An 18,895-nucleotide genomic window follows, 5' to 3' on the forward strand; every position below is an offset into this window, starting at 1 on the left:
AGCCTTAGGGATATTGCTGCCACCAGTGGGTTTTAACCCACTTAACTTCTGCTCTCTAGCCAGAGCAAGCTTCTCCTTGGCAAGGGCAAGTTCTTCCCTCTCAATCCTTAGATTAGCTTCCCTCATTCTGGCTTCATGCTCTTTTCTCTGGGGGGAAGTCATTCCCCCGTGAGAAGAGGCATTAGAGATGCTAGAGACATGGGAGTGGATGGATTCCTTGAAGGGAATCTGTCTCTCCTGTTTCTCTGGTTAAGTCCACTTGGGGGTCTGAATGGGGGGGGGGGATGCAGTCTCCAATGTAAGCTTCAGTTAGCCTGGCTAAGTCTTCCTACTTTGACCTGGCTGTCTACCTCCTCATCTGAAGTCCCATCTGACTCATCTGTAGCGGGTAGACCCTCCCCTGTACCTAGGGTATCAGCCTGGGAGGCCCTAAGGGCATCATACTCCTCTAGCATCTCTACTAGTTGAAGGAGGGTAGGGTTTGCACCCTGTTTTAACTTTCTGGAGGTACACAATTGTCTCATCTCCTGAAAAGTTAGGGTATCATATCTAGAGGGGATCTTTCTAAGACCTACCCCTCCTGAGAGAGAATCTACTAGATCTCCTCCCAGAGACATGATCTAGTGAGGGTGTGGTGTGTGCACCTACCTACACTAGTTGTATCTACTAAACCTCTCTAGTAGTTGTAGACAGGGTGTGCTAGGCCCTTCAACCTACAACAACTAAGTCCAGTAGGACGTAAGTATTTATAATCTATGTTATATGCACCTAAACAATATCTGTGTGATCTTTCAATTTAGTATCTCAAGATTACAATGGTATTACAACAGCAAGCTCAGATCCCAACCGCTGCTCACCAATGTGAGAAGTTGGCCTGATATATGATGTCACTAATTCTAGTGTACACCTTGTATCAGTCCAAACAACCCTTATGGTGATTGGTTGTAAAGTCAACCTTATAGACCAGCTAGCCTAGTGGTAGCATGGACAAGAGCAGTCTTAGGCTAAACTCTGAATGGCATGTGAAGCCAGCTGTTATACCATTTGTAACCCCTTGAATACCAAATGAAAGGACCCCACAACAGATATATATATGAAATAAAGTGTAGTTATTCTAGTCAAACCCTTAGCACTCTTTATGAGATTTGAGGTAAGTACAACACAGTCTTATTCAAGCATACATTAAGTCACACAGGTAAGTAATACAGTTAGGCCCTAGGGGCCACGCAAACCATATACTAAGTAAGTGGTATAAGAACCACTGTCACGGAAATAGGATAGGCCTAGGCCTAGGGAATCGCTGGGGCTACACTATACTACCCAAGGTTAGGAGGTGGGAGGCCCACGGGATTCAGGTGCAGAGTGGAAACACTCACACGTAATGCCTATAATCGATAAAAATAGTACAGTTTAGAATTAATAAGATTTAGGACACTTCTGGAGTAGCTAGGAAGTCGAGACTTGAGAACTAGACACTAGGATAGTCAATACCCTGATGAGCCCCGGAGTACCCAAGTTACCTAGCCCACGGGCTGCGGGTGCATAGGTGTTAACTTGCGTCGGGTTTCGTTGTCGACTCCTATGGATGCCTGAAGGAAAGATGCTGACAGGCAGTCAGTGAAGAGTGTCCAGTGGATCCCAAGTCCGGGATCAAGAAGGAAGGATACCTGCAAGCAGAAGGGACAGAGTCTGGGTCACTAGCCAGTGACCACGTGGAACAAGGAAGGAACCAGGAGATTGCAGGTGAAGAGGTGAAGCTTGTCGCAGCAGCCACGGTTACCAGGAGACGTCGAGGACGACCAGGACCAGGAGGCGAGCTGTCCCACGAAGGCTCGTGCTGTCGGCGGCGTCAAAGTCGAACTAGGACTCACCAAGCCTTGGCAAGCAGAACCCACGAAGAATGGAGGACTTGCTTCTGGTGCAGACCAGGAAGGTCTGGGGTGCTTCTCTTTTACAGAGGAGCGGGAGCCAGTCTAGAGGAGCCAAACCAGCAGTGGAAAATCGAAGGTGTGTCGTCGCAAAGGTTACTAGCCAACGGGCAAGCAACCGGACAGATGTGGCAAGCAGGAAAATGCAGAAGGGCCCCCCACACTCGTGGAGTGTGGGGGGCTGATCTTCGGTGCAGATGGTGCTTGGGGTTGGGGCTTCTCAATCCCCGGTGCACAACTTCGAGGGTGCCTCAGAAGCTGCGCTGGAAGATACGCGCCACTTTTCCCAGGTAGCCAGTCCCACGTCTCTCGTCGCCTCCACGGATCTCAGCTCGGCTGTGGATGTGGATCAGGGTCGGAGAAGTCTGGAAGTCAAGGCTCTGGTCAGGCTCTGCAGTCGGTCCCTCGTAGAACTTCAGCAAAGCAAAGGGTAAGTCTCTTGATGGTGCCTGTTTGCACAGGGTGACCACTCCTTGGCCACAAGGGAGATTCTTCAGTCTTCTTCTTTCGTCGAATGTCGAAGGTCCAGAGTTTCTGTTCAAGTTGCAGGTTCATGATAATCTAATCTCCTGGGCCCCAGCTACCACACTTATACTAATCTGGGGGGCTGGGTTGCCTGCTAGGTCACGCCTTATGGGTGGGACCTGGGAGGGGGTGGTTACACCCCCTTCCCTTTGTCCAGTTTCGCACCAGGACTGGGGCTGGAGTGCCCCAGCACCGGTTTGAACTGGACTATGCATGGGACACCTTGTGTGCCCCAGGCAGTGTCTAGTTTCTTTCATCCCTCCCTGCCCCAATACACTAAGGCCTGTCTGGGGTGGTGCTCGCACCCCCCAAGGCAGGAAACCTATTGTCCAAGCCTCCCGTGCCGGGATCACTCCCAGCAGCAGGAGGTCAGACTTGTGTCGTGGCAGCAGCATCCATTTTGTGCTGCTGGGGCTCTGGTTAACTTTAACCGGGTAAGTAGGTTTCAACATGTCTTCTCCCTCTAGAAGGATGGATAATATCCTCATCACCATAAATGGGATGGGGGTATTATTCCAAAGTGTTAGACACCTTATACGACATGTTTTGATAAAGCCAAACCATAGTTACCATAACCGTTTAAGATTATAAGGCACTTTAAGAGTATATGGTAGGCTATATCATAGAACAGCTATAAGGACATGGTTCCAAAAGCTGCAGACAGGCTCAGCTCATGCTAGAGCACTATCTCACATGTTACCAAGCACTCTGCCTCCAGGATTGTTAAGGCCTGCCATAGGAGTGGCTGATAGGTACACATGTGTCTATATATAAGGTAGGTATAGGAATACTACACCTAACCAAGGGGTGATTACACTGTACAGGGGCCAATAAGGTGATCCTATCCAATTAGGTTATGCACCTAAAGTACATAGTATTAATTTAGAGAGAGAACAGCAGGGCTGTGGGTCTGATTAGCAGGCCCACAGCCACATCTAAGTCGAAAACCAGCAAAGCAAAAGCAAAAAGTGGGGGTGAACATAGAAAGCAGACCCTACTCTCCTACATTGCTCCTGACCTCCCCGGGTCTCCCATTGCTGGGGCAGCTTGGGGGGTGTGGGCGAGGTGGGTGTGGGGGCGCCCAGGGGTACTCGCTCTACGGTAACTGGGCGTGCCTCCACCTCGTGGTTGTCTGGTTTTTCGGGGCCCCCAGGGGTACTCTCTGAAACCTATTCTGTTCCTGTCCTGAGGGGATGGTGGGGCACCGGCTGCAGCGGGGGTTCGCTGCCTCTAGCGGCCTCGGTTGGGCGGTTTGGCCCATATCTCTACCACTGAGCTAGGGGTATCTCTTTTTGTACACACCATGGAGGGCTAGCCTTCTAGCTAAAGCGTGGAGTGGCCTGGGGATGCCGGGGATGCCAGGAATTGAACCCGGGGCCTCATACTTGCAAAGCTTGCGTTCTACCACTGAGCAACAACCCCACTTTTTATATACGTTTACGGCTCCGAGTTGTGGAGCCGGTCTCAAGGGGCCTCACCACGTTTGTACGCTTGCTGGGCATGTCTCTTTGGGGTGAGCAAGCGAGTTGCCAGGAGCCGTGCATGGCTGCATTCTGCCTGGTGACGCTCTCTACGGCCGTTGCCTCTGATGCTCCCTGTACGGTGTGTTGCCGTTTTTCTCAACCGTTCCTCAGGACCGACGGCATGCTGCTTGTGTTTTGTTGGTGTCCTTTGCATGGCTCCAATCCTTGGTGGGACTCTTTCAGTTTCTTACTGATGTATTGTGTGTTGTGTTTCTCTCACCTTCTGGCCCATAGCTTCCGTTGTGTTGTGAATTTGGTTTTTGGAGGTGTCTGGCACTTGCGCATACACGTTGCATTATTCTCGCACAACAAAACTACAATCCTGGGTTTCAGTTGGTAGGAATGGTGTGACCGTGATGGTAGGGGCTCTCGCTTCTGCTCGGCTCATCTGCTGCTGTCACGTTTCTGTCTCTGCCAAATCGTTGTTTTTTGGGGTCGTGGTGTTCTGGTGCTGGTATATGGGATCAGCGTACTCTGGGTGAGTGTGTTATTCTATATTTGTATTGTACTCTTCCTAGAGGGGTTTCAGGCTCCGGTTACACGGTGGTTCTGTGTTTGCCTCACAACATTCGGGAATTGGTTTCCCCCATTTTGACTGGGGTTGACGGTCCTGTTTCTAAGTGCAGTGTGTACATGGGAAGTTTGAAGGATGTGGCCTTAGGGCTGGAGCGGTCGCCCTGGTGGCTGGTGGACCCGGTTTGAGTCTTGGTGACGTCGCTCGACATCCTGTGTTTCTAGGAAAATAGCTGCAGTTTTACGGATTTGGGCGTTGTGTGCGGTGGTCCGCTACGTGCTCCTTTTTTTGTTGCATATTTCTTGTTTTTATTTTCTGCTGGTCTTTCTGTCTATGGTATTTGCCTGAAGGAACAATTATTGCAGCTAGGCAAAATGTATTTTTGGAGGGTTTGGTATACAAACTCTACACAGAAAGAGCATGCCGTTGGTATAACTTTTAAGGGAAGTAAGCTTTTTGGCCCTGAATTGGAGAAGATATTTTGAAGGAGTTTCAAGGAGAAAGGAAACTCTTTCTCATTTAGACAGACTCAGAACTCCTCTTCATTTTAATTCCGAATTGTAAAGAAATCATCTTTCAGTCAACCTTCCAGACCTTAATCAAGTCAATGTGGGAGGTAGCAGATGGGAAAACCTTTCAAGGCTCAGTTTATTGAGAAACAAAATTAAACTTCAGGAAAGGCACAGAGTTCCTATCTTTTCTGAAAGTGGCCCAGAATTTTCTGTAAGAATGCATCCTCTCCCTATCCAACGAACCCAACATCGCCAGACACAACTTTTGAGAAGGCATGGAAGCAGTCGCCAAATGGATGAAAAACAGCTGCCTACAACTAAACACCAACAAGACGGAAGTGCTCATAATGGGCCCAAACCCCAACACCTGGAATGACGCCTGGTGGCCCCCCGCCCTCGGAAACCCGCCCACCCCCATGGACCATGCACGCAACCTGGGAATCATCCTTGACTCCAAGCTCAAAATGGACCACCAGATCAACTCCGTCTCGTCCTCCTGCTTCCACACCCTCCGCTTCCTATGTAAGACCTTCAAATGGATCCCCCTCGAACACAGAAAGACCGTCACTCACGCCCTGTTCACCAGCAGACTTGACTACCGCAACGCACTCTATGCCGGAATAAACAAAAACCTCACCCGCAAGCTACAGAACATCCAGAACACCGCCTCAAGACTGGTCCTCAACCTGCCAAGACACTGCCACATCTCCCAGCACCTCCACACACTCTACTGGCTCCCCATCGAGGCAAGAGTCACTTTCAAGATGCTCACACACGCACAAAAGGCCCTCCACGACACTAGACCAGCATACCTGAACAGCCAACTCAAATTCCATGCACCCAAAGGACCCTACGATCAGCCCAGCTCTTTTACGCCATGTTCCCTCGCACCAAAAGAACCAGAAAAGGAGGCCGCTCCTTCTCCTTCCTCATGGCCAAGGCCTGGAACGCTATTCCGCTCCACCTCAGGCAGACTACATCGCATCCCATCTTCGCAAGAAACCTCCAAACCTGGCTCTTCGACGGACCCCTCCCTGATAGACTGAAGCCTGCACCCCCCAGCGCCTTGAGACCCTTACAGGTGAGTAGTCACACTTAACAAACCTATGATTGATTGATTGAATCCACTTTCAACTCCTGGGTTCTTCCAATGCTTCTGGAGACTGACACCATTCTTACAAGTCCAGCCAACAAAGAGAAGATCACTCTGAAATCATCGATTCATTCCCTATTGATGGTGAACACAATAAAAGTAGTGCCAAAGAAAAAACAGGGCAGAGGCACATATTCAAAATATACCTATTACCCAAAGTGTCTAGAGGTTTCCATCCGGTGCTAAACTTAAGGAATATCAACAGATGGATAAAGGGCATACATTTCATAATGGAGACTTTACAAAGCATTATACCTCTCATTGCTACATGAGCATACATAGCAACTCTGGACTTAATGGATGTGCATTTTCATATTCCAATTGCAAAGTTCATAAGTTTCTGCCATTTTGATATCCACACAGAGTGCTGGGGGGTTTTGCTGTTTGACCCCAGAGTACTTCAGTGGCCAGAATGCCTTGCTCTATGAAGAGGGACTTGCTTACAGTCTCCCCCTGTTGCTCTTGGTGCATTATAATAGCTACAACTATCTTGCAGCGCGGGACCGGTGTGCTGTTGTTTTTTTCTGTTTTGCCCGTAGGACTTCAGGACCCAGAATACCTTGCTCTGTTGCCACTTGATGTGCTATATATACTGTTTTTAATGCGATGGCACCTGATTCCAACAACTCCAGGGAACAGCGATGGGGTCCAAATTGAACCCATTGTATGAAAATCTCTATGGGATGGGTGGAGCATGTCCATCAGCTACATCGTGGTTGAAAGACATCAGTTTCTGGGGTCGATATATAGAAGATATTTTTATCATCTGGACAGGTACAGAGATGGACTTCAAATCTTACTATGCTTACTTAAACAGCAACTCCCAAAATGGGAGATTCACTATGAGTGTTTCGAAAAAGAACATTACATTTTTGGATGTAGAATTATATGTACGCAACAACAGCTTGCAGCGCACCCTTTTTTGCAAAGAGACAGCTGTCAATAGCCTGCTATACTTTCAAAGTGCACATCCTCCATGTACAAAATGGGCCATGCCCTATGGGGAGATTATCCGTATACTGTAGAGATGATAATCAATGTAGGATACACACTGATCGAGTAATCCACCGGCTATTGAAAAGAGGTTATGAGAAACCTATTTTGAAACAGGCAGTAGCCAGAATAGGCAAAGTTAAACAAGGTGACACACTAAAAAGCAGGAACAGGAAAACAAGGGAACATATTTCCTTTATTACGGTAAATTCCACCCTCAATCAGGGGATTTTTAAGATCTTGAGCAGACGTTGGAGTTTACTAAAGACGGTACCTGGGGTAGGTAATTTTCTTGAACAGAAACAGAGTGTGATATACATGAGATGTAGAACCATTAGGGAAATGATTTGCCCTAGCTACACATGCTGAAGAAATAAGAGACAAAGTATGTGGCTACAACGCCCTATTGGCATTTTTCCAAGTGGAGGATGTAACATCTGCCATTTAGTGCTAAAAACAAAACGTTTTGAGTACAACACAAAGAAAACCAATACAAGTCAGTCATGTTATGTGATATATGTGATTATCTGTGTGTGTTGTAAAATCTACGTGGGTAGGATGATATGATCATCAGGAACACGCATACAGGAACATCGGAGAGCATGTCTGAATGGTGACGCATCTTACTCCTTAGTGTCACATGATTGTATGGTAGGAACAAACAGGTCAAATTTTAAATTCTATGCTATAGTCCAAGGCCTACCCAATCAAAGAGGGGGCAACAGAGAACTGTTCCTTCGCTAACTGGAGGTAAAATGGATTTTTATAATAAGGCCCATGGATGAAGGGCTCAATCTGGATAGTGAGCTCCACTATTTCTTGAGATACATCTGAGACCGGTACAAGTTGTAGACCTAGGCGTTCCTACAGTCTGCACACAAGATCTGCACGGTTTTTCTGGATTGATCAAAATGCCCATATCATTAACCAACATTAAATATGTGAGAACGAATGAATACCATGTTTCAAAGGTTTGGATTTTTCAACATCACTCTATTCTTAATGTGGTTCCCATGTGTCTTGGATACTACTATGTTGTGCCCAGGTGATATTTAGAACACTTTGCTAGGCTGTGGAGGTGTGCAATACAAGGGACACTAATGTGGTCTTTATATTTTGTTTATGATTTGATGACGACTACAGTGCAAGAGACACTGATGTGTTCTTTTTATTGTGTATATGTTTTAACAGGCGAGTTAATTTTGGAATAGTTGGGTGCTAGATGTATTGAAACAGATCGGAAAGTTGGTGTGTGATTTTACCACATGTGGACAGAGATCAGAATTTAGTATTAGTTACAATGGCTGAGGAGGTTAACGGTCTAGAAACAAGGAATGGAGGCCACATCACACGTCAATAGTACACACAGTAATCTTGGGACAGGAAGACTCTGGAGACGGCACTGCAGGATGCGGTATAGATGTTATGGGTCTCATGCATCACATGGATAGTTAAGGCCACCCATAAAGCAATGGCTGCTTGTACAAATTTTGAAACACATTGTTTGTCTGCGTCATGCTTTGTGCCAAACACGGGTGAGTCTTGGGGGATATCTGTTAAGTATGTACGGATGGGATGAAGGACTGATTGGTCACGTAACACTGTTTGTGCATGGCAAATTATTTTCGGAGATGCCGAACGTATGAGTAGAGGTTGTTCGAAATGCTGCTATGTAATAGAAGAATTGTGCTTGGACTTGAGATGTCGGGCTCTGATGTTTTGCCACAGTAGTGTGGGGCAGCAGATCATGTCCTACTCTATATGATTTCAAATTTTCTGGCATGTGGATTGAGTAAAAAGAGGATTTGACTTTGGACATCATACTCAATGTACTTACTTTGAGGTATGATTTACGTTCGAGGTACTGGAATGGTACATGTTAAACTTGCTCGATTCACACGTTATCACTACAGTTTGAACAGATATACCGCATTGTTATGGAATACTTGAATACATGTCATGTGAACAATGGGGACATTTGCTCTCACCACTAATACATTTCACATTATCGGACACCTTTTGCATGTCTGGGTGGTTTCTCTGTTAATTTAAATCGAATGCCAGGTTACTTTTAGAGGTTTTAATTTGCTATTACATTGCAAATTAACACATGAGGCACACACCATCGATAATTTGGGGACATTTCGGTTGGACACCTATAATCTGGTTATGGTGTACATAGGTCTCTGCTTGCACTATTGTTGGAATATTTTCAAATGCTAGAAACCTGTTATAGGACACATACAATATGTATATGGACAGACGTTTGTGTAATATTTATAGATTTTAATGGTGAAGTCTGAATTTGAAATTTAATATCACGCGGACGTAGATTCCAATGGGAGAAGTTAATGGATCTCTAGAAACAACACACTTTACTTGTTTCTGGGGAAGTGAGACAGTACATTGATATCTGTCCATTGTAAGTGTTTAACTCTTCTCCCTCTTTCCAGTATAACTTTGTAGTGCATAGTAGCACTTAAAAGGCAGTTCCAAATCCATTTTGCATTTAAGTGGGGTTGGACAATCACTGGAGCTCAATTTATATTGAAAGGATAAAACATGTGTATAGCATGGGGAGCAAAGTAGGCTATGAAATTGATGACATTTTCTAAACATATAGTTGGTACCTGTGCTTAATGACAATTTTTTTTTACATGAAGGGAGATTTGACGAGACTATTGGACTGTATCTGGGATAACATGGAATGTAAAGTACGAATTATCTGTATTGAACTGAAAATATTGTAATTGTAATGAATATCCCACCACCATCACATATTGTCCATAGTTGTTCTAATGAAACATATTTGATAAAAAACTATAAAAAAAAAAAAAGTGGACCGCAAAAAAAATAAAAAAATTGATTTTGTACTATCTTGTTTTTTTATGTGTGTTTGTCTGTATTTGTTATGTGTATGCAATAGTAAACAACAGTCATGTTTGTAATATTTACAGCCCTGAGAAAGCCCAAATGTCGGGCGAAAGGCGTTCTCTAGAAACAACACACTTTGCTTGTTTCTGGTCCTTAGGAAGCCCAAATGTTGGGCGAAACGTGCTGGCTGTGCTGAACTGTTGTTTATAAATAAGAAGATATTGAATAAAAGAGCCAATACAAGCAAAGAAAAGACCTCTCTTATCATCTGTTTGCTTTGAACACAGCAATGGGCTGAATCACGTATTTTTCTGTTGAAAGGTGCCTCTCTGTTTGTTTATATTTGTTGAAATATGAAAGGCTATCATTGGTAGCTAGCTTTTTGAGGTGGGCACATATCAGTAGGTTATCAAACTTTTCATCTTTATTGAAAATATTTAACATGCGTAGTGGTGTGATACTTAGGATCCCTTGCTGCCAATACTTGTTGAGTCTTCTATGCTAAAGGGGAACCAGCACACTACTGTTGATCATGTGGGAAGACAGCAGGATGATGAATTTTGATGATGATAGAGAGGAGATGGCCAGGGATCTCCTTGGATTAAATGGTCCGAGCCAAGGAACCGACACGATGACAAGGACAGATAAAGAAGGCCTTAAATCCAAGTTTATAACACTGGAGAGACTAAAGAAAAATGAATTATCTAAGTGGTGGGATGGAGTGCTTTTTAAAAGGTATTTGGATAAGAAGATGGACCCAAGAGGTCTAAGGATTCTTACTTTCCCAAATTTTGATGATTTGGACCCAGATCTATTAGTAGAATGGGATGAAAACTTACAAAATTAATCGTTTACCATGATGAGAATATTAATACAACATGCTGATAGAAAATGTGAGAAACTCAGAGAAAGTAGTAAGGGTTTGGAGGGAGAGATTAAAGAGTTATATCTCAAAGAAGGGACAGAGAAAAATTATGTAATATTGAATGAAGAAGTACAGAAACATAAAAAATGGTCAAGGAAAGAACAATGAGTAAAATTCAGAGATACAACAGATATTATGGTAATGGATTTATTTACACATTTGCGAGACGATTTGATGATGTGACTATCCCGAAATCTTTAAGCACAGGAAAGCAGGACAATGTGAGCCTTTCTAGTGCCGATTGCAGCTCAGATGTGTCATCTTTGGTGGAGGCTGGGTAGAGATGTGGTATTGAAAAAGGGGGACAACTGAACAATTCCTTCGCTTTTTTAGAAGAGATCCTGAGATACAGGATTGGGAACAGGCGGCAAAACCTGTTATAAGGTCAGGAGAGGGGGGAGGAGAAAAAAAGAGAAAGAAAGGAAGGAGTCTTAACTCGGAACCAGAAGAGAAAACTGAACAAGTAATGGTAACTGACCCTAGTTTATACAAGGCCTCTGGTGTTATACCAATTGTTCATGATAACCTGGTGTTCAATTTGTAGGACAACGTTTTGAATGATTAAGAAACCTAGGCTTTGATTAAGGGATTAGGATTTTGTCCAGTGAATTATGGTTACTTTCCCTTATCTACACGTGGATAACTTTAAGTTGGTTAGGAAATTAAAACATAAGTGTCATTTCCACATGAATGAGTACAATACACCGCAATTGAGAAATGTAATCAATTTGTCTGATTCATCTGTGCCACAGATTAAGGATATATTGATGTTATTATCACTAGAGAAGGACAATGCTTGCACTGTAGAAGAAGTAGTTGAGAATTTATGCATTGAACAAGATTACACATGTGACTGTGGTATGCATCTACGCAGTAAATTCACTCCACAGGGTGAAGATTTAAATAGTTTTGATGTGTTTTATCAACAAGTAAATAAGGATGTGTATGATTTGGAGGATAAGGGCCTGTGTACACAGAAACGAACATACAAAGATTATCTGACTAAGGGGGATAGAGTGTGATTGCGGAACGTGAGTAACAACAAAACACTGGTTATACGCAAAGCTGACAAAGGAGGCATATTTGTCCTGATGAATAGAACAGATTATGACATAGACGTGTATAGACAACTTAATAACACTGAGTATTATAGAAAATTGGACACAAATCCCTATCCAATCGCGACACGTTTAATCAATGATAAGCTTTCGCATTGGAAGGAAGTGGATCTTTTGTCCGAAGCAGAGCACAAATTCCTGCTAGTAAATAATCCCAGGTACTAATGTTTGTGCCTTTTACCCAAAGTTCATAAGAAGGAGGCATTCCTACCAGGGCACCCCATCATTTCAGGCATTGACTCAGTCACAAAATGTCAGTCACAATTTGTGGACTCTTTTTTGAAACATTTGGTGATGAACCTCCTGTCTTTCATTAGGAATACTATGGATTACTTAACAAGCTTGATGACTTGGAATGGCAGGAGTCCAAGTGGTTAATGACCTTGGATGTAGAATCCCTTTATACTTGCATTAGGAGTGTTTGGATGTAGAGCAATAGATTTTTTCTCTCAACCTGGAGGGCTAACTACTTTGAACATAAAAAAATGCTTCTTGAGATGATTCAATGGATTCTGTCCAATAACAGTTTTTTATACGATGGCACCTGGTTCCAACAACTGCAGGGGACAGTGATGGGGTCCAAATTTGCCCCATCGTATGCAAAACTCTTTATGGGGTGGGTAGAGCATGTGCATGCATGGGGCACATCAACTGCATCGTGGTTGAAAGACATCAATTTCTGGAGGCGATATGTAGATGATATTTTTATCATCTGGACGGGTACAGAGATGGACTTCAAATCTTACTTTCCTTCCTTAAACAGCAACCCCTAAAATGTGAGATTCACTATCAGCATGACGAAAAAAGAACATTAATTTTTTGGATGTAGAATTTTATGTATGCAACAACAGCTTGCAGAGAACCCTTTTTCGCAAAGTGACAGCTGTCAACAGCTTGCTACACTTTCAAAATGCACATCCTCCATGTACGAAACAGGCCATCCCCTTTGGGAAGATGAACCGTATATGTAGAAACTGTAACGATGATAATCAATGTAGGAAACACACTGATCAAGTGCTCCAGCAGCTATTGAAAAGAGGTTATGAGAAACCTATTTTGAAACAGGCAGTAGCCAGAGCAACCAAAGTTGAACAAGGTGACACACTACAAAGCAGGAACAGGAAAACATGGGAACGTCTTTTGTTTATTATGGTAAATGTCACCCTCAATCAGAGGATTTTTAAGACTTCGAGCAGATATTGGAGTTTAAAAGGGGGTACCTGGGGTAGGTAACCTTCTTGAACAGAAACCGAGTATAAAGTACAGGAGATGTAGAACCATTAGGGAAATGATTTGCACTAGCTACACATGCCCCAGGAATAAGATACAAAGTACATGGCTACAAAGCCCTATGGGCTTTTTTCCTTGTGGAGGATGTAACATCTGCCATTTGGCACTTAAAAAATAAACGTTTTGAGTACAACACGAAGAAGACCCATACAATCAGACATTACATGAACAGTCAGTCGTGTTATGTTATATATGTGATTATATGTGTGTGTGTAAAATCTATGTGGGTAGCACGATATGACCATTAAGAACACGCATGCAGGAACATCGGAGAGCTTGTCTGAATGGTGACACATCATACTTCTTAGTGTCACACGATTGTATGGTAGGAACAAACAGGTCATATTTTAAAGTCTGCGCTATAGAGCAAGTGCTACCCAATCAAAGGGGGGCAACAGAGAACTGTCCCTTCACCAACTGGAGGCAAAATGGATTTGTAATCTAAGGGCCATGAATGAGAGGCTCAATCTAGATAGTGAGCTCCACTATTTCTTGTGATATATCTGAGACCGGTACAAGTTGTAGGGAGGACTCTAGTCCTAGGGGTTCCTATACTCTGCACACGAGATCTGCCCGGTTTTTCTGGATTGATCAAAATATACATATCATTAAGTCACTTTAAATATGCGAGACCAAATAAATATCATGTTTCAATGGTTTGGATTTTTCAACATATACATCGCTGTATTCTTAATGTAGTTTCGATGTGTCTTGGATATTACTATGTTGTGCTGGGGTGATATTTAGAACACTTTGCTAGGCTGTGGAGGTGTGCAATAGAGGGGACACTGATGTGGTCTTTATATTGTGTTTATGATTTGTTGAGGACTGCAGTGCAATAGACAATGATGTGTTCTTTATTTTTTGTATATGTTTTAGCAGACAAGTGAATTTTGGAATAGTTGGGTGCTAGATGTATTGCAACCTAAACTGATCGGAAAGTTAGTGGGTAATTTTACCTTATGTTGACGGCGATTGGCATTTACTATTACTTACAATGGTTGAGGATATTAACGGTCTAGAAACAAGGAACGTAGGTTATGTCACTAGACGATACACGCAGTAATCTCGTGACAGGAAGACGCTGGACATGCCACCGTGGGATGCGGTCTAGATGTCATGGGTCTCATGGATCACATGGATATTTAAGGCTGAAGCAGGGTCTAGTTTTTACCATATAGTGCCCCAGGTCCATTCTGTCCACATCTGAAGCATAAGAGTCTCAATTGTCCCTGCCAGCCCATAGACATGGATGGTTAAAATTGTCCACACTGCCTTGAGTGTCTAGGAGGCAGTAGGCCCCATGCCCTTCAGTATACTCAGATTTATCTCTCCTATGACCTCTTCGTGTACATCTTTCTGAACATCAAGATGTAGCAATAACAGGATGTGTCTCTCATTTAGAAGAACAAAATTGGCTAAGCATAAGGAGTGGTAGCCAACTGGGACTTTCCACAGCTTTAGATATTACCCAATATAATCCCCCCCTCAGTCTTCTCCCTGACAATCCTGAGTGCCCAACCCATTAGGCAACCAACAACCCTCCCGGAAACAGGCGGTCCATGATAGATGGGAGGAGGGTGTCCCTATTCAAGGATAACCCCCTTTCAGCAAACCTAATTTCTTTGGATACCACCCCCACAGCCAGATTAAGAGACCCCTCTATGGTGGAGACTCGAGGGGCAGCAGGCAGGGGTGGGACTTTGGAGGAAGACCTTTTCTTTTTCCCTATGATGAGTACTGGGACGGTGCATGTTAAACTTTCTTGACTCACACTTTATCACTGCAGTTTGAATGGATATACCGCATTGTTATGGAATAATTGAATGCGTGTCATGTGAACAATGGGGACATTTGCCCTCTGCACTAATACATTTCACATTATGGGACACCTTTTGCATGTCAGTGTAGTTTCTCTGTTAATTTAAATCGAATGCCAGGTAACTCTTAGAGGTTTTAATTTCTTATTACATGGTAATTAACACGTGGGGCACACACCATCGACAATTTTGGGAAATTTTGTCTGGACACCTATGATCAGGTTATGGTGCACATAGGTCTGTGCTTGCACTATTGTCGGCATATTTTCAAATACTAGAAACCTGTTATAGCACACAGACAATGTGTATATGAATAGACGTTTGTTTAATATTTGTAGATTTTGATGGTGAAGTCTGAATTTCAAATACATTATCACGTGGACGTAGATTCCAAATGGAGAACACACCTAACCTGTTTCTGGGTAAGTGAGACAGTACATTGATATCTGCCCATTGTAAGTGTTTCACTCCTCTCTCTTCAGTATAATTTTGGGGTGCATAGTAGCACTTAAAAGGCAATTCCAAATCCATTTTGCATTTAAGTGGGTTGGACAATCACTGGAGCTCACATTATACTGAAAGGATAAAACGGAAAAAAAAGCCATTCAGATTCTGTACTAGCTTGTTCATATTTTTATGTGTGCTGTCTGTATTTTTTATTTGTATGTAATAATAAACAAAAGACATGCTTGTCATATTTGCAGCCCTGAGAAAGCCCAAATGTTTGGCGAAACACGTTGTCTAGAAATAACAAATTTTACTTTTTTCTGGGACTGAAGAATCACAAATGTTGGGCAAAATGCATTGGCTGTGCTGAACTGTCAGTCATAACTAAGAAGATATAGAATACAAAAACCAATATAAGCAAAGAAAAGATCTCTCGTATCATCTGTTTGCTTTAAATACAGCAATGGGCTGAAACATGTATTTTTTATGTTGAAAGTTGCCTCTCTATTTGTTTTGTATTTGTTGAATTATGAAAGGCTATCATTGGTAGCTAGCTTTTTATGGTGGGCAATTATCAGTAGGTTATTAAACCTTTCATCTTTATTGAAAATATTGAACACAGGTAGTGGTGCGGCATTTAGGATCCCTTGCTGACAATACTTGTTGAGTCTTTTGTGCTATAAAGCACTATGACTACTCCTTCGGTGGAGGACTTCGTGCTAGGGGTTTTTGCTGTTTGACCCCCAAGGACTTTAGTGGCCAGAATGCCTTGCCTCATAAAGGTTTTGCCCCCAGCCACCTCCTGTTGCGGTGCTAAAAAGTGCAACAGCTACTCCCACAGCACAGGATGAGCCTGGACCAAGCCGGGGCCAAGGATGGGCCCACCTTGCGTCAGTCAGCGACAGGAAGAAGTGGGGTGGGGCCACCCCCCTTGGCTAACAAAAGGTGTTTGCTGTGAATGACTTTCAGCCCAGGTTTTTGGTGTCTGTAAAGGTGGGCATCTCTTTGTCCCACTTGTTTCCTGAATTACACAATCTTTAGCTCAAGCCAACCCGCTGCATAGTGACACTTTGCCGGACTGTCAAAGTTTTTAGACTCTTATGGGAACCATGCTGGACTGTTTTATTGTTAGTTGGGGGTTTGTACTGTTACAGAGGTGTCTGATGAGTGGGGTAATTCCTCTAGTTTTTGTGTGGGTAGGAGGGCTTTGATGATACTTAAAGGCTCCACAAGCATAGGGAAAAAGAAATGGTCTTCCTCCAAAGTCCCACACCTGCCTGCTGCCCCTCGAGGGTCCACCACAGAGGGGTTTCTTAATAGGGCTGTGGGGGCGGTAGCCAAAGAAATTAGGTTTGCTGAAAGGGGGTTATCCCTGAATAGGGACATCCTCCTCCCATCTATCACGGAACGCCTGTTTCCGGGAGGGTTGTTGGTTGCCTAATGGGTTGGGCACTCAGGATTGTCAGGGAGATGACTGTGGGGGATTATATTGGGTAATAGCCATTCCACTAAATCTACATCTCAGGTGGTTAGTAGTAGGCACAAGGAAAAGACGAAATCTTGTGGTACAATCCTGCCTTTTTTGCAGTTTAATGTGTCTGTTCAAAACAACTCTAATTCAATATGTGATGAGAAACTCCTTTCTTTCAGTGTGAAATTTCTAAGGTAGTTCTCAGTTCTCTTAAATATTAGGCTCTCCCTTATAGATGATAGGGTCTCAGAGATTATATCCCACACAAAAAAGAGGAGGGATGTGCTTCAGGAACTGGACCTTTTGGATGGTAACCATTGGCTTATGGATCCTGGGTACTCTGTGAGAACCTCTGTGCCTAAAGATGCCCCTACTGTTGCAGGTCCTTCGCTAACTGTTTCAGGGCAGGGTAGGGTGTCAGAGGTTCCTGTAGTTGTTGTTTCCCCCTTGCATCATGAATAATAAGGGGGAAAGTTCACTTACCCGGGCCCCCAATAACCCTGGAGTTGTGTTTAATTTGCCACCTGAAGCAACCCCCTATGGTATTGTGTTAGGCAACATTCCCCCTGCCCTAATTCACCTTTTGAATCATTCCACAAGCTTAAAAACAAGGTGGTGCATTGGCTCATTTTGCGCTCCCATTAGAGCAGGGGGCCTGGGGATTCTGTCAATTTGGTATGTAGAGTGAGCTGGCTAGGCTTGGTTAGAAATTATGGGCAGGTGATTGCGTGGTGGTCAACTGCAACAGTCACCAGTTTGTGTCTGAACTTCTATCAGCTCTTTGTTCTCCTTGGGTATGTGACCCGCCTGAGATAGTTGCCCTACCTGGAAAGAGTAACTCGCTTCCCAATTATCCAGGTACCCATGAGGGGGGATCTTGTCACCATGAGAGTGTTTGGCTCCTAGACTGCCTCTCTTCTGGCCCACCTCAAACAGATTTCTTCCTCTTAGTGGTTTGGATTAATGTGATTGACTGGGCCCCTGTGACCCCTGGCTGCTGTCTGTGGCCTTTCCTGCTCCTTCGATAGCCACCCCTCAATCTCCCATAGAAGGGACCCTCCTGTCTTGCGATATACCGGGACTTACTGCTAAGTTTACCGATCCGAGGTGGTTGCAATTAATTAAATCCTATCAGATAATTTGCCTCCAAGAAACATGGGAAGTCAAAAATTGTTTCTTCTTGGAGAGCTACACCTCCAATTTTCTACCAGCGGTGTCTGCTGTGGCAGGGAGGGCTAAGGCGGGGTATGATTATGTTTATTGCAGTGGAACTAAGTGGCTACATTTGCGCCCTTTGCTGGCAGGCACAGACTACCCAGCGTTTGCAGTTGTCACTACCAGGCTTACCTCCGTTAGTCCTAATTAACTTTTATAATGCTAAGGACTGCTGTGTCTCTCGCCTCTATCTGGCTTTGAGTCTCTCCATGAGAAGGGATCTCGGAGAGGCCAAACTGTGCTTGTGGGGGACTTTAAATGTAATCTATCTAACCCTCCCCATGAACTGGATGTTTTAGATCCTAGATGTCTGCTTAAGGTGAAGTTACATTTTTTCCACTCTAAGGAGTTCGGTACAATCGTGGAATCTTACAATTTGGTATTTGCTTTGGAGAAATTGGTGTACTCTGCAAACTCCACAATTTGTCCGACCTTTAAAGGGAGGGGCTGTAGGACATTCATTGATTTTATATCAGTTTCAGCCCCGTTGTACACGCTCATTTCTCACTTTAATATTATCCATAGTCCTTTAACCAATCATAATCCCTTACCCCCAGCTCTGGAGGTTTCCATGGTCCCACGGTTCT

This window comes from Triturus cristatus, chromosome 11, assembly GCF_964204655.1.
Source record: "Triturus cristatus chromosome 11, aTriCri1.1, whole genome shotgun sequence".
In the NCBI taxonomy this organism is placed as follows: Eukaryota; Metazoa; Chordata; class Amphibia; order Caudata; family Salamandridae; genus Triturus; species Triturus cristatus.